Here is a 13790-nt window from a genome sequence, read left to right on the forward strand (position 1 = left end):
AGTTTGCGCAAAGGGCTCCCAGGAGAGCTAGGATAGGAGCCCAGAAGTCCTGGGCAGTCAACACTGAGAATTAAATAAAGGTCCAGCCCTAAAATTTGGTGATTCCGGCGAGAGCACAGATATTCAGTGATCTTGGGGTCACTATTGCTACCAGATGGCCTAACTGCTTGTCCCTGTTTTGAGGCTGGCTAGCCTGCGGGAGGAGTAGGTGCCTTAACAGAAACGGCGGATGGGCGGGTCACCCGGTGCTGCACCGACACCCACTTACATGGCTTCCTTCTGGCTCCGGGCCAGCGCACGGCTGTTGCTGCTGTCGCCCGGTCGCCCCAGCTGGGGCCCGCTCTAGGGAGCACCCAGCTGAAAACAACCTGCCTGCATATGGACAATTAACAAAGGCAGGAGCCAGGGCCGCCGCCTCCTGGCGCACGCACGTAGGCAGTGGGCAGAGCCGCGCCCGCCCGGGCCTTCTGTGGGAACAGTGCGCGCAGGCTCCAGCGCTGCGCGGGTCCGGGAGTCCTGCGCCTTTCCCACCCTGGCTGCGCAGTCCCCAGGGCAGCCGAGCTCCCCGTGGGAGCTGGCACCTTGCGAGCGCGGTGAGTCCACTCGGGCGATTGGGATGGCAGGATAGGGCCAGGGAGGCTCTTGGGAAATCAGCTGCTGCTGAGATCCTGGAAGGGAGGTGGGGGAGCGCGCGAGCGACTACGCCGGTCCGGGTTGCTGGTTGCTGGGTAGTTAGCTTTGTGTCTTGAGCCTAGTGGGAATGCGAGCAATCTGATACGTCTGACCCAATTGGGTCAGTTTACAGGTGGAAAACTGAGGCCCAGAGAGGTAAGCTGGCTTGGTAAAAACGAATTATTGTTCCTTATGTCTGTTTATCCCTCCCTGCTTCAGTGTAAAATTGGGGAGGACTTTTAATGAGACTCCATATACGTTAAAACAATGGAATAATACAAACGATGGTTAAAAAAAAAAAAACTTTCCTTGACAAGGAAAGTATATTTATAAATAGGCAATCAAGGCCAGGGGAAAAGAGAACGGAAATCTGTGGTCCGTAGGTGAGCTGCCTGGGCCGAGAGCCCTCAGAGAAATAGTGCTAAGGCTGGGACTGGAAGCCAGAACTTCTGGCTCCCACTGCAGTACTCCCTGGACATCAAGCACCACGAACTTAAGAGAATGGGTAAGTTGACCACTTGCCCAGGCAGTGGCTCGTGACCTTCTTGGGATCACTGACTCCTTAAAAACCTGAGTCTCCTTCCCAGGTTTCACACATAACCTTACATAGTTTCAGATTTGACAGCAGGATGAAGCATTCCTGCTGTGAGGAATGACTGAACGCTGGCCCTCAGGCTGCACTGTTTCAGAGCAGTTTATTTGCTTTAAAGGGAGGCAGCTGGTGAAGGAGTGTTCCTGCTCTGAGTTGAGACAGCGTCCTGAGGCCCCTAGCTGCCTGATCTCGCACAGTCTTTACCTATTCCAAGGCCCTGTTTTCTTTGTAAACTGGAGGAAAGATTGCTTCATCTTTCATATTGTTGTCAGACTACAGATGAATATTAAGTCCAGTGCCTGACAGTAATGGATGATCAATAAAAAGGCTGGTGCACACAACCCAGTGAGTCAAAGCCATGCCATTTAAGAAAGGGTGATGAACTGGGGAAAAATGGGCTGTATCCAAAGTAAAAGAAAACAAAAGTTACAAGTTAAAAATTTACAAATGTAAAGTCAGCCCTATAGTGGCTTACAAATGACGGCACATACCTTGGTGATGGTAACCTAAATAAGAGTGCACCTATTTAGAATAATCCTTCCCTGGTAGCTGGCTCAGTGGTAAAGAATCTGCCTGCAATGCAGGAGATACAGGTTTGATCCCTGGGTCAGGAAGATCCCTGGAGAAGGAAATGGCATCCCACACCAGTATTCTTGCCTGGGAGATCACATGGACAGAAGGGCTTGGCAGGCTACAGTCCATGGGGCCACAAAAGATCAGACAGGACTTAACAACTAAACAACAAATTTAGAATAATGTACTATACTCAATATTTGACCCAAGGTCAAATGCTGAAGGTAGAAACCAGCAGACATTCTAACAAGGACTGTTTATTGGGCCTCACATGCCCCTTTTGAATGGAGCCAGCATCTGTATAATTGTTTTTAAATGAGAAAAAAGAGGAGGACATACATGGGAAGCGGGGCTCCCCCCTCATCTTGCCCACCAATGGAGGCTCAGCTGAGTTTCTGCCAGGGTACAGGAGTTACTTGGCAGTTGGCTCAGATCCCTCTTGGATCAGTAGCTTGCTGTGGAAAACAGTGCCTTGGTTGATTCTGCTCTAGAACAGATAAATGGCTTTTTATTTAACTGATCAGGGAGGGTGGTTGTTTGGGTGCTGTAACTGAAGCAAAATGGCTTTTGCTGAGCTTGATTGTCCAAAGCCTATTGACAGGCTTAAGCTCTTTAAAATCTATGGATCCAAAATTATGAGGACAGGGCCTGGGCAATTTATCTATAAAAGGAACAGCCCTTTCAAATACCGTGTTGTTTCCTTTCTCTACCATTTTAGGCCTTGCAAACAGAGGCAGGGAAGTATGGCTTAGGGCAAATAGCTGTTGTTTAATTTGGGTTAAGACACACACTACCTGTATGGTGGTTACATTCCTCACTGTGTATTTATAAAGGGCAGTTTTTCCTCAGGGAGAGAGAAGGAAAGAGAGAATGTGTATGTGTATGCCTGGACTGTGTCTTGTCCACTCTCTTCTTCACCCCCAGTCATTTCTCAACCCAGAGAAGTCCTTTTTCTGCAAGCTTGGTGAATTTGGCAAATTCCTTACCATGGCATCCCACTCCAGTACTCTTGCCTGGAAAATTCCATGGATGGAGGAGCCTGGTAGACCCCAGTCCATGGGGTCGCTAAGAGTCGGACACGACTGAGCAACTTCCCTTTCACTTTTCACTTTCATGCATTGGAGAAGGAAATGGCAACCCACTCCAGTGTTCTTGCCTGGAGAATCCCACGGACGGGGGAGCCTGGTGGGCTGCTGTCTCTGGGGTCGCACAGAGTCCGACAGGACTGAAGTGACTTAGCAGTAGCAGTAGCAGTTACCTTGCTGGCTCTGTTGCCTAATTTTGTTTCAAAATAACTCTCTTAGAAAGTTTTTTTTTTTTTTTTTTAATTTGATCTTTAGGTTCCAAACTCTTGGTGCTCTATGGGACAACAGAGCACATATACTCATTCACTTAGACAAAGTTTCTTATTTGAAGGCAGTCCATGTACACCTTCTTTACAGGGTACATGGGCTCACCCTGTACGGAAGGGATGTGCCTCTTCAGACTCACTGACTTCCTTCCTTCAACTATTCCTTAAGAGGACAAGAGTAAGAGCAGACCTTCTTAAGAAACTATAGCTCACTTGCATCAGAATTACCAAATCAATTCATGATGGCTTGTCAAAATGCCCCATCTGTGACCTACTGAATCACAGTTGTCAAGAGCTGAGCAGGAATTTGCATGCCTCTTAAAGAAAGAAATTATGGTTGCTGCAGAGAAGAATGAGGGGAAGAGATAGTTAGAGAATTTGGGATGGACATGTACACACTGCTATATTTAAAATGGATGACAACCAGCGAGGACCTACTGTATAGCTCATGAAAGTCTGCTCAATGTTATGTGGCAGCATGGATGGAAAGGGTGTGGCGGAGGGAGAATGGATACTTATATACATGGCTGAGTCCCTTTGGTGTTATCTGAAACTATCACAACATTGTTAATCAGCTATACCCCAGTACAAAATAAAAATTAAAAAGAAATATACAACAACAACAACAAAAGAATTTGCATGCTTAGTAAGTGCACCTCTGGTTGCTTATGTGTGGGTTGGAGGTGGAGACTATTATTTACATACATCTGTATTTTTTGTCTAGTTATATAATAAATGAGAACCTCTTTTGTAAATTTTTTTTTTTTTTGGTCATGTAGCGTGGCATGTGGGATTTTATTTCCGAATCCAGGGATCAAACCCGTACCCCTTGCCATGGAAACTCAGAGTCTCAACCACTAGACTACCAGGGAAGTCTTTTGTAATTTAAACAAACAAAAAATTCATGATGGCCAAAGAAAATATATTGATGGCAGATAAACACTTGGAAAGACGCTAAAGATCATTAGGGAAATGAACATTAAAACCACAAGCAGATAACCCTTCATGCAAAGACTGGCTACGTCAAGTGTTGTTGAGGTTATAGAACTCATACACTGCTGGTGGGAATATAAAATGGTACAACCACTTTTTAAAAAGTATGACATCTTTTAAAAATATACATCAGGACTTCCCTGGTGGTCCAGGGGCTAAGACTCCATGCTCCTAATTCAGGGGGCCAGGGTTCAGTCCCTGGTCAGGGAACTAGATATCACCCGCCACAACTAAGACCTGGCACAGCCAAATAAATAAAATGAATAGTAAAAAAAATACACCTATCTTGTAATCTAAACATTGCATTCCTAAAAAAAAAGTGACAAACGTTGCATTCCTAGGTCCAGCTTTATTGTAATAGAGAAACAAGAACCAACCAAATTTTATTCAGTGTGTAGATAACTATGGTATATTTATATAATGTTATACTACTTGCCAGAGAAGGCAATGGCACCCGACTCCAGTACTCTTGCCTGGAAAATCCCATGGATGGAGGAGCCTGGTAGGCTGTAGTCCATGGGGTCACTAGGAGTCAGACACGACTGAGTGACTTCACTTTCCCTTTTCACTTTCATGCATTGGAGAAGGAAATGGCAACCCACTCCAGTTCTTGCCTGGAGAATCCCAAGGACAGGGGAGCCTGGTGGGCTTCCATCTATGGGGTCGCACAGAGTCGGACACGACTGAAGCGACGTAGTAGTAGTAGTAGTAGTATACTACTTGCAGGAGAAAGTAATGAACTATTGATACATGCTATAACATGGATGAATGTCAAAATAATTTTGCTGAAAGGAAAAAGCCAGATAAAGCATATGTATCATATAATTACAATATAAAATTCAAGGGGAGTTCTTCTATCTTACCTCAAACTTTGTGGTGGTTTCTAAGAGTTGTGTGTCTAACTTCACTTGTAACAGTGTCATTGGCAATTTGATCACTGTTCTGCCAGTGTTCATCCAGGTCATTCATTCATTAATTCAATTAATTGAGCATCTAGAGCATCTACTGGGGAAGGGAGTGGTTCCTTGGAAGGGAGATGGGAGTCAGAGAAGACTTGTCTTGGTTTCGATAGAGAAGTAAAACAGTCACTTTTATGAAAAACATAAAGAATGACCACTGCACTCTGGTGCTATGCATTGGTCAGGAGGCTGTTGTACTGATTCAGGAGAAAGGTGGTAGAGGTTTAGATTCAGGTGGTCTCAGAGATGGGAAGCACTAAAAGAAATAATAGATATCCTTAAAAAAGCAAGGAAGATCCCAGAGGTTGACACTGATCAACACTCTTTGAATTGGGTATTTTATTGGTTTTTAGTCCATATTACTGTCCTATTGCCTCCCCCTCTCCCCCAGCCGCCATCACCATATCTTATGCCATTATCTCATCTTATTCCTTATTTGTAAGGATTTCATCAGAGATCAGCAATAACTTCCTAGTCCAGTTCCACTAGCTTATGGTATTCCTTTGCTCTACTGATCTAGTCGACTTTCATGAAAGGAATGAGGATAGTCTGGCATGACCTGTTTGTCTTTTTTCTGTTAACCTGTGGTGGCTCCAAGTGATCTCTGTTTCCCTTTCCAAGGGCTGATAGACTGTCTGTTTTATTCGAGTGGCAGAAACCCAACTCAGAGTGGGTTAGGCCAAAGTGGGGTGGGGAATGAAAATGTGTTAGCTCATATAAAAAAAAAACAAACCCAAAGGGAATCATTCTCCATCATGGCTGGATTAAGCAATGCTTTCAGGGCTCAGTCTCATGGTCTCTCCATCTCTCAGCTCCGTTTCATTGGTATTAGCTGCATCGTCAGTCATACTCTGCTATGTAGTTCTTATTATAATCATCATGATTAGGTGCTTTCACCATCTGCTTCAGTGTGATCAGCCAAGTGTCTTTAGACGTCATTCCTCTGATCCACGGTCATGCTAATCTTTCCTGTTTAACAATAATAGTAACAAAAACAACAGCTACTGTTATTGAAAGCTTATTACATAACAGGCACTCTGCTAAACACTTTACGTGGATTCTTATGAAATTTTATAACAACCCTATAAGGAAGGTTATTTAGTTATCCTAGGAAGGCCACATGGATTGATCGCAGAATCAGAATTTGAAATCAGGTTTTTTAGCTCCAGGGTCTGGGCTCCTAATCTTAAAAGAGTGACCCCTGCAGTCACTCTTTAGGGCTAAGAAGAGGAAAACAAAGTCATCAAACAATGTGCCTAGTTTTTACTTTTTCTGAACATGAATGTTAAAATTTAGTTGGCAATCATAGTAGGGGCAGAACTTTGGAATTACAGAATTAGTTTTGTTAATCCCAGATCCTTCTGGGTTTTAGAGTTCTGGAAGTTCTTTGTACAGGACCCTCCACTCTGACTCTTGTATAAATGAGGCTCATTAGCCAGGATCCCTCTGTTGCCATTCTCATTTCTATAGGTATTTCCTCCCTTTATTCTTCAACAGTCTTTTGTTAGTGTGGTGTTTAACTTTTTCTTTGTTAGCCTGCCCATGAGCCCTAATCCCTAGAGGTTTTATATCTATTTTTTTCCCCCTTGAATGTTTAAATTGACCTCCCTCTCTAACTTGAGGTGGAAGACTGATGGATGTTCATCTTTTCCTGCCATGACATTTTTACTTTCTGAAGGAACTTTTAGGGTGAACTTTCTTCTGGGACCTGCTTACTTCCATTTCTCCATTCACTTCTGACTGGTCAGAATTAGGTTCAGAGTATCATTTCCCTTGTTTGTTTTGTTTTGTTCTAATATTTATTTATTTGGCTGTGCTGGGTCTTAGTTGCAGCATGTGAACTTCTTAATTATGGCATGTGGGGTCTAGTTCCCTGGCCAGGGATTGAACCTGGGCCCCTTGCAATAAGAGCTTGGAGTCCAACCACTGGACCGCAAGTGAAGTCCCTCATTTCCCCTGGTACTTCTATCTTTAAAGGGGTGAAATGACCAAGATGTCCATCTACTCAGTCCCTCTGCTTTTAGTGGAATGAACCTTGGAACAAATAACCAGATATTTTAAATGCCCTACCCTTATTGTAGAACCCCCTTTCCCCCCTTTATTTGTATCCTCATAACCCAGAAAAACCCTTAACAATAGGATTTTTGGAAATAGCTGCTCCAAATATTTGTTGAATGAATGTGTGAATGCCCAAATTTTCTGTGCCAGTGTGTACAGAGGAGGAGAGAAGAGAAGAGAATTAAATGTTTTATCCTATCCTAGATTCAGATGCCATCACTGCATAACATTCAACAAACACTTTTCTTTTGGTACCTACTGTGTGCTAGACTGGGGCTTCCCTCATAGCTTAGTTGATAAAGAATCCTTCTGCAAAGCTGAAGACCTCAGTTTGATTCCTGGGTTGGGAAGATCCGCTGGAGAAGGGATAGGCTACCCACCCCAGTATTCTTGAACTTTGCTGTGGCTCAGCTGGTAAAGAATCCTCCCGCAATACGGGATACCTGGGTTTGATCCCTGGGTTGGGAAGATCCCTTGGAGAAGGGAAAGGCTACCCACTCCAGTATTCTGGTCTGGAGAATTCCATGGACAAAGAGTCGGGCATGACTGAGCGACTTTCACTTCACTTCACTTCATGTACTAGAGTGATTTTATCTTTAGTTCTTAATTGTCTATCACAGGACATCAAGGAGATCTCAGAACTGAGCATAGACTAGACTCTATTGAAAGGCATATTTTCCCAAATGTATTCTCCAGGACAAGCCTCTTTATCAGACCAGACCAAGAAGTAGAAGAGAGACACCCATCCTGCTCTCCTAGGCTTTTAAGGTGCATTTGCAAAGATAGTGGCTAACATAAGCTATCTAATACTTTGTTTATTTAACTTTTTATTTTGAAATAATTATAGGTCAAGAGTGAAGTTCCAAGGATAGTATGGAGGTTAGGTATATCTTCACCAGGTTCCTCCAATGGTTACATCTTATTTCAATGTAACATCATGTCAAAACCAGGAAGTTGGCTTTGATATAATTCACGTGTTTGATTTTAGATGTCCTTTTATCACCTGTAGATTTCTGTAACCGCCACTTCAATAATACAGATGTATTCTATCACCAGGAAATTCTCCCTGTGCTATTCTTTTATAGTCACACCCCCCTCCCCTCCACCATCATCTCTAACCAGGCGATCTCTACTCTGTTTTCTCTATCATTTTAGATGTTCTATAAATGAAATCACACAGTAAGCTGTTCAAGTTGGTTCTTTTCAGGCAGCATGATACCCTCAAGAACCATCCAGTTGTTGCAGTCTATCAGTAGTTCATCCCTTTTTATTTCTGAGTATTCTGTGATACTGGATATACCACTTTTTTTTTTTTTTAGCTATCCTTACCTATTAAATCCCCCTATTAAAGCAACATTTTGATTGTTTCGTTCTTAGCTTTTACAAATAAAACTTCCTCAAACACTTGTAGACAGGTTTTTGTATAGGCGTAAGTTTTCATCCTCTGGAATAGATGCCCTGGGTGCGACTGCTATTAAGTGTATGTTTTAGTTTTTAAAGAAACAGACAAACTATTTTCCAAAGTAGCTGCACCATTTTATATCCCATCAGCAACGTACGAGAGATGCAGTTCTCCACATCCTTGCCAGTGTTTCCTAATTTGATGGGGTAGGTAACAGCTTTATTGAGTTATAATTCACATCATATAATTCACCCATTTAAAGTTGTACAAATCAGTGGTTTTTAGTATATTTGCCGAGTTGTGTAACCATCTCCACTAATAAATTTAGAACATTTCACCATCCCCAGAAGAAATCCAGCCACTACACTCCAAATCATTATGCTTTCAGCCCTGTAAGCTACTAATCCATTTTCCATGTCTATAGATCTGCCTATTCTGGACATTTCATAGAAACAGAATCATCAAATACGTGGTCCTTTGTGACTGACTTCTTTCATTTAGCGTAATGTCTTTAAGATTCATTTATTGTAGTTATAGCACATATTAGTACATCATTCCTTTTCATTGCCAAATAATATATAATATTTTTAAAGAAATAAAAATGTGCTTCTTTCCATTACATGGGATATAAACTAAGAGAACAACAAGATGCTGCTCTGAGAGAGTGTCCCAGGCCTGGTGGGAGGTCTAGATTGCAATTACTGTAAGTGCTATTTTAAATATTGAGCAGTTCTCTCTGAAGTATTACTTATGGCTTTTGTATTACTTATGGCTTGAAGTATTACTTATGGCTTTTGTATTACTTAAGGCTTGAAGTATTACTTATGGCTTTTCCTTCTGGAGAAGGAAATGGCAACCCACTCCAGTATTCTTGCCTGAAGAATCCCATGGACAGAGGAGCTTGGTGGGCTACAGTCCACGGGTAGCAAAGAGTCGGACACGACTGAGTGACTTCACTTTCACTTTCACTTTGTTAATTTAGCAACAGTTCAGAGTAGCCTTAATAGGTCTCCTGAAATCCTGTCGGAATCTTTCTAGAGAAGCAATGCTCTGGATGATAAATGTCAGTGATTCAGGCCAGGGACAGGTTAGTGGGCCACAGGCAGCATTCAGGAGCTGGACTAGAGCTATGCATCAGACAGGTATGTTCCAGGCTCTTCTGGGCCTTCTGCCTTCTGAACAACCTTGCTCTTGCCAAGCACCTGTATAAGTTATCTGATCCATGGGTCAGTGTCAGGACAGAAACTTCTGCTACTAATACATGAAAAGGAGCATTCATGTATGCAAATACATATTCATATATGTATCAGCATTGTGAGACAGAGAGGAAGACACAATAAATGGGTGCTCATCTTGTCTCCAGGAGCTTAGTGTCTAGATGAGGCATAGCCCTAGGTAACCCGAGTACAAGGCTGAATGGGACACATGCCACTTTAAATATTAGGAACTATTTCGTCTGTTCAGAAAACAGCAGAGAACAAAATAACAAATGCCCATGTTCTTACTACCTAGCTTTGTTTAATTTTGGCATTTTTGTCATATCTGCTTTAGTTTTTTTTAAAAAAATAGAACATCTTAGATATTCAGCAATGAAAAGGAAGGACCTATTAATAACATACAACAGCTTACATCAATCTCTAGGGAATTATGCTGAGTGAATAAAGTGAGTCCCAAAAGGTTATATATTATGTAATTCACATATAGATACTCTGTGATTTACATACATTCTTTTTTTTTTTAATGAAATTTTATTTATTCATTTATTTTGGCCACACTGCCCAGCTTGTGGGATTTCAGTTCCCTGACCAGGGATTAAACTCCTGCCAGGCAGTGAAAGCACCAGTTCCTAACCACTAGACCACCAGGGAACTCCTTACATACATTCTTTTTTTTAATTTTATTTATCTTTTTAATTGGAGGATAATTACTTTACAATATTGTGATGATTTTTGCCATACATCAACACTGCATACATTCTTGAACTGATGAGAGTACAGAAATGGAGAACAGATTCTTATTTGCTGGATATTAAGGATGAGATCAGAGAAGGCAATGGCAACCCACTCCAGTACTCTTGCCTGGAAAATCCCATGCGTGGAGGAGCCTGGTAGGCTGTAGTCCATGGCGTCGCTAAGAGTCAGACACGACTGAGCGACTTCCCTTTCACTTTTCACTTTCATGCATTGGAGAAGGAAATGGCAACCCACTCCGGTGTTCTTGCCTGGAGAATCCCAGGGATGGGGAAGCCTGGTGGGCTTCCGTCTATGGGGTCGCACAGAGTCGGACACGACTGAAGGGACTTAGCAGCAGCAGCAGCAGCAAGGATGAGATGGGGCTGCAACCAAGTGGGTAAAAAGGCAACATGAAGGAAGGATCCTCAAGAAAGAACTGTTCTGCATCTTGGCTATGTTGGTGTCAGCATCTTGGCTGTGACAGTGTACTGTAGTTTTCCCTGATGATGTCATTGGGGAAGTTGGGTAAAGGGCACATAGAACCTCTGCATTATTTCTTACAACTGTGTGTGAATCTCTCGTTATCTCAAAATTAAAACTTTAACTTAAAAAGCCTCTCCCCTTTGATACTCTTCCCAATTCCATTGCTCTAGCTCCCTTTGCAGAGGTTACTTTTATCCTGTGTTGATGGAAATAAATCAATAAACAAAATATAATAGGAATAAGAAGAAGTTTTATTTGAGCCAAACTGAGGACTTTAGCCTAGGAGACAGCCCCTCAGATAACTCTGAGGAGCTGCTGCAGAGAAGCATGGTTTGCAGCACAGTTTTACATTATTATGTCAGAATAAAGAACATCAAAGAGGTCAGGAATATACTCCTTCAAGGTTACAGAAAAAACAGATCAGGGGCTTCCCTGGTGGCTCAGTGGTAAAGAATCCAACTGCCAGTGCAGGAGACACAGGTTTGATCCCTGATCCAGGAAGATCCCACATGCTGCAGAGCAGCTAAGCCTGTGCACCGTAACTACTGAGCTTGTGCTCTAGAGCCTGGGTGCCGCAACTAGTGAGGCCCACGTGCCCCAGAGCCTGTGCTCTGCAACAAGACAAGCCACTGCAGTGAGGAGCCAGAGCACTGCAACTAGAGAGTAGCCCCCACTTGCCACAACTAGAGAAATGCCCCTCGCAGTGAAGACCCAGCACAGTAATAAATAAATAAATTATTAAAGAAAAAAGTCCAACAGATCAGCATGTTCACAGTAAGTCAGTATGACCTTGGCTCCTGGGGAGGGAGTCTTATCATCGAAGGCATACCAACATTGGTATTCCAGGAAAGGAGGCATTTAATCCTTAACATAGACATTCTTTACTTGTGGTCATTGTGCCATTTTCTTCAATAATTAAAGCAGATATGACAGTGTATGTCTGAAAAGTCACAAACAGCCCATTTTAGGTAGCAGAAAATCAAGTTAAATCATGTATAAGCCAGAATGACTTCCCTATACCTCAATATGTGAAAATTTCTTTAATTACCTGGATTTATTGCTAATTACATCTACAAAATATTTAATGCCTATGCTACATGTATTTGTCCCTAAACAAAATCTAGCATTATTTCACATATTTTAAACTTTTAAAAACTTTTTAATTTTTTTTCCTTTTACATTTTAAACTTTCAAGAAATAGTATTATTCTGGCTTCCCAGGTAAAGAGGGTAAGGAATCTGCCCACAGTGTGGGAGACCCAGGTTAGATTCCTGGGTCAGGAAGGTCCCCTGGAAAAGGGAATGGCAATCTACTCCAGTATTCTTGCCTGGGAAATCCCATGTACAGAGGAGCCTGGTGGGCTATAGTCCATAGGGTTGCAAAGAGTCGGACACCACCAAGCAACTAACACATACACTGTATATCCTTCTGGGACTTGCTTATATATTTTTTTTTCCTGTTTACAACATCTGTGAGTATATCCATGTTGATACATGAATCAATAGTTTTTTTTTACTGTTCAGAATTCTATTATGTGATTATACCACAAGTTATTTATTCACTTGCATTGAGACATTTATGTTTTTTTCTGATTTTTTGTTATTTCATCAGTACTGCAGTGAACATTCCCATCTATATTTCTTGTGTGTATATGGAGAAGTTTCTCAGAGGTGGGGGTATATCCAGGAGTAGCACTCCTTGGCCTGATAGTTTGTGAATTTTCAACTTTTCTAAATATTGCCAAGTTGCTCTTTAGGGTGGTTGCAACAGTTTATATCATCATATCAGTATATGAGATTTCCCATTCATACAGAGTCACCAACATTTTATTTTCATATTTTGCTGATCTCTTCAACATAGAATGGTATCTCGTTATGTTTCTGTTTGCTTGATTTTGTTTTTGGCTGCACTGCATGGCTTGTGGGATCTTAGTTCCCTAACCAAGGATTGAACCCGGGCCCTCAGCAGTGGAAGCTCAGAGTCCTAGCTGCTGAACCCCCAGGGAATTCTTAAATTCTTAGTTAGTTCTTAAATATATTTAGATAAAGCTTTATCATTTTCTCCATAAAGATTTTGTACACCTATTATTATTATTTTTAATTGTATGTGTGGCTTATGAGATCTCAGTTCTCCAACTGAGGACTGAATTCAGGCCATGTCAGTGAAAACCTGGAATCTTAAGCACTAGAACGCCAGGGAATTCCCCATCTTTTGTTAAATTAAGATATTTAGGAAGGAATAAATAACACGTTGTTATTGAATCTTTTTATTCTTATGCTGCTATTTTTCTTTAAATGAACTCTTGAAAATTGTTGATTTGCATAGGAATATAATTTATTTTGGAATATTGATCTCCAGCAAAATTGAGAAATTCTCACTTTTTCTTATGTTTAATTGTTCAGTTTAGTTCAGTTCAGTTGCTCAGTCGTGTCCAACTCTTTGCGACCCCATGGACTGCAGCATGCCAGGCTTCCCTGTCTATCACCAACTCCCAGAGCTTACTCAAACTCATGTCCATCGAGTCGGAGATGCCATCCAACAACTATCTCATCCTCTGTCGTCCCATTCTCCTCCCGCCTTCAATCTTTCCCACCATTAGGGTCTTTTCCAGTGAGTCAGTTCTTCGCATCAGGTGGCTAAAGTATTGGAGTTTCAGCTTCAGCATCAGTCCTTCCACTGAATATTCAGGGCTGATTTCCTTTAGGATCGACTGGTTGGATCTCCTTGCAGTCCAAGAGACTCTCGAGTCTTCTCC

The 13790-nt window shown here is 42.1% G+C and overlaps 1 protein-coding gene across 2 annotated transcripts in view; it reads left to right on the top strand.

The window, feature by feature from the left end:
• The first annotated feature begins 392 nt into the window (after positions 1-392).
• Positions 393-13790, top strand: part of ARHGEF37 (Rho guanine nucleotide exchange factor 37) — a 56940-nt gene continuing 43542 nt past the window's right edge. Inside the window, exon 1 of one of the 2 annotated variants that reach the window (XM_061424004.1) lies at positions 393-593. The gene's annotated coding sequence lies outside the window, so the exon portion shown is untranslated. Of the gene's footprint in view, positions 594-696; positions 829-13790 lie in introns of those variants that run through there. The other variant, XM_061424003.1, reaches the window with a different exon arrangement.

The sequence above is a fragment of the Bos javanicus genome, chromosome 7 (genome assembly GCF_032452875.1).
Source record: "Bos javanicus breed banteng chromosome 7, ARS-OSU_banteng_1.0, whole genome shotgun sequence".
NCBI classification, from domain to species: Eukaryota; Metazoa; Chordata; class Mammalia; order Artiodactyla; family Bovidae; genus Bos; species Bos javanicus.